General features: G+C 36.9%; 1 pseudogene; it reads right to left on the reverse strand.

Annotated features, from left to right (window-relative positions):
* Positions 1 to 418: 418 nt before the first annotated feature.
* LOC108634934 lies at positions 419 to 2,054 on the reverse strand (annotated as a pseudogene).
* Positions 2,055 to 3,337: the final 1,283 nt, after the last annotated feature.

Consider the following 3,337-nt stretch of genomic DNA (forward strand, 5'->3'; position numbering starts at 1 on the left):
CCAGTAACTAATAGAATATAATGTGTGAATGCACTAAAGTTCATACTGAGTATTTTCATTTTTATAACTTTATTTGCATCTCTTCCTTACCCATACCCATCCTAATTTAGGCAACCCCTTCATTTCATCAGGGATGATTTCAGAAATCACTTTACATCCATTACGTCTTTTCCCTTTGTTCTCATTTTCTTGCTTACGAATATTATATCAGGTGTCATTTACCTAGGATGCATAACGAATGTTTTCTTGAACTGATGAGTTTATAAAACCATGCAGTAAAATAGCCAACCATTGAACTAAAGCCTCATTTTACTCTTCCTTGTTTGAAATAAAAAATGAAACTATGAAGATGAACATGGAAATTTATTGTTCAAATACAAGAATTGTAGATATTTGTTGACATCTCCAAACATAAATTTCAATCTCCTTTAGGCTCCATAATCTGACACGTATTTGACAGATCAGTTTTAATTAGGATGGTTTTCATATAATGATGATTATTGATGAGTTTACTCGAAAGAGAGGAGGCAGATGTATAAGCGATTGTTGGCACTGGAAACCATGAGTTGCCTCTCTCTTGCAGGTTAAGAAAAGGATTGTCATGGGCTGACATATCGCTATGCCTGTCTGGAAATTTAGAAGGTTCCACCATCAGTCCAGAATAACAACTCTGTAATGGAGATTCGATGTGGTTCCGAGAAGTAGATGTAGTTGTAGTAGCAAAGTCCTCAACGTGGCCGTTTTCTTGAGTGTAGCTTCTCTGTGAGTGCCAATTAAAAATGCTCAACTTTTTTAAAACTTCAGATTGATCTACCACAATCTGGTCTGTGTGTCTAACTGATATTGCTGATGGGGTAGGTAAGTCACATGGAGATAGGGCACTTGTATTAGTGACTATCTGGCTGGTATGAGGCTTTTGTATGAAAGGCACACTTAAACTTGTGGAGGCTGGAAATGCGCTCTCTCCACTCATTTCTGGAATAAATTCAGAGTTATGATCATCTTTTTTGACACTTGCCTTAGCACGCTTCTTGTTACCTTGAACTAATGAAGATATTGGAGACACATTGTTAATTCAACTCTTCTTTGCATTCTTACTAAAAGTTGGGGATGACCTCTTTTGAAACTTGGATATAGTAGGTCTGTAACTAAAATCAAAGAATTAATTATTTAGTTCTTTATAACCGAGGTAAACTGACAAACAAAGCTAAGTTATAAAAATGTATCCCTTTAATGGAACCAATTAAATAACATCAAATAAAATACCTCTGTTGGTAGTTTTAACAGGTAACATGTTAGAAAGAATATTCTCAACTAAAAGTATATTGTATATATACAGTAAATACCACTTTAAGTAGCTTCAGAACTTGTATTTGGTTTCAAGTTGATAGGAAAGTTTGTTAACATCCAATATTTTAACCTCCAGCTGTTTTCAACTTCAAAAAAAAAAAACTTTTTCAACAATTTGTTATCTCAAGTTGAAATTCTGATTTAGCTACATATATGAACATGCTTTCTAGGTCACATGATTTAATCTGACATATTGCAATAAGTGAAAATTTTGGAATACCTTACTCAAAAGAGAGATGTTGTTTCTTCTTCCAGAAAGACAGGTAGTGAAGCTGATCTTTGAACACTTTGCCGGTTTTTATGAAATCCATAAAGGTTAAGCTGTCGAATGAAACTTTTCATACTCTTGTTTCAAATATTCTGAAAGGCTCTTTCTTTCAAGACTTCTTTCTTAAAGAGTTCTTCATTGATCACTATACATGTGCCTGTGTCATCCCACAAATAGATTCAAACTGATCACTTTCAACTATATTCCAAAGTTTTTGTGGAAATGTGAGTGAAAGAAAATCATTGCATCATCTGTTTCAGACACAGAATATGTGTAGTGTGGCCTTTTGATTACAAGATCCTCAGACAAAGCCTGAAAGGCATATTCTTCAATCATAGAGTCTCAAACTGAGTCCCCAGTTGTATAATCATACAAAGAGATCTAATAGAGGTTTCTGAACCAGTGGATTCATCTTTAGGAGGCCCATCTTGAATTTCTGAAGAATATGTGCCATCTCAGAGAAACCTTTCTTCAGATAATTTTCTCATTTGTCTGGTTTTACACACTGCAACTTCAAATGATGTTTGCCTGGCTGCAGAGAGAAACTCTCTAGACCATCACAGAGGTCCTCAGTCAAAAGCTGTGACATCGCAAAATCACTGGTCTCCTAGCAATCAAAAGTTTGTTGTGACATCACAAAGACACTGGTCTCCTAGCAATTGAAGGGTAATGTTCAACAGTGTGTACTTCAGCATCAACTTAAAATACAGACTGCTGACAGAAAGAGTAACAAAAACCATGAAGCATGCAAAAATCTCATTACTAAAGATTTGTTGTTGTTGTTGTTGTTGCTGTGTTTGGATGGCCTTTCTCTTTCTGGCAGTTTGTGGTTCTCTTTATTGTGGAGGTTCCTCCCTGTGGGTGGGTTTGGACTAGTGGCTTGTCAAGTTTCCTGGTTAGGAAGCTTGTGTCAGTGTTCCAGTGGGTGGAGCTGCATCTCTTCTCTCTGGAGGGCAATGAAGTGTCCAGTAGTGAGGTTTGAGATCTATGGGTTTGCTGTTTGGGCAGCTGGTATATTGAAGCTCCGGTCTATGTGTTCTGTGTTGCTGGAGAATTTGAGTGGTATGTCTTGCTCTGGAACTTATTGGCTCTTGGGTGGTGCTTGGTTTCAATGTAGGTATGGAGGTTTTGGATGATTTCTTTTAAAAAAATGGATTTATTTTTTTTTTTAATTGGAGGTCAATTACTTTACATTATTGTATTTGTTTTGCCATACATTAACATATATCCACCACAGGTATACATGTGTTCCCCTTCCTGAACCCTTTCCCTCCTCCCTACCCATGCCATCCCTGTGCACCAGCCCCAAGCATCCAATATCATTCATTGAACCTGGGCTGGCGACTCATTTCATATATGATATTATACATGTTTTAATGCCATGCGCCGAAGTCATCCCACCCTCTCACTCTCCCACAGAGTCCAAAATAATGTTCTAGACACCTGTGTCTCTTTTGGCTGTCTCACATACAGGATTATCGAAAAATCACATCAATAAATCTACTTTATTTTAATACGCATGATTTATCATTCTTCTATACACACATTCTTAATATTCGGTAGCGTTACCCTCACAAACTTGGTCTACTTGCTTCTGTGCAAAAAATTTATGAACTGACTGGGTTTCAGTGAGTGGGGGGAAAAAAAAAAAAAAAGTGCTTATTGTGTAGTGGGAGCAAGGTGTTTTTAGCAGCTGGTGCTTCAAAAGACGCAAATCTC

This window comes from Capra hircus, unplaced genomic scaffold (assembly GCF_001704415.2).
Source record: "Capra hircus breed San Clemente unplaced genomic scaffold, ASM170441v1, whole genome shotgun sequence".
NCBI classification, from domain to species: domain Eukaryota; kingdom Metazoa; phylum Chordata; class Mammalia; order Artiodactyla; family Bovidae; genus Capra; species Capra hircus.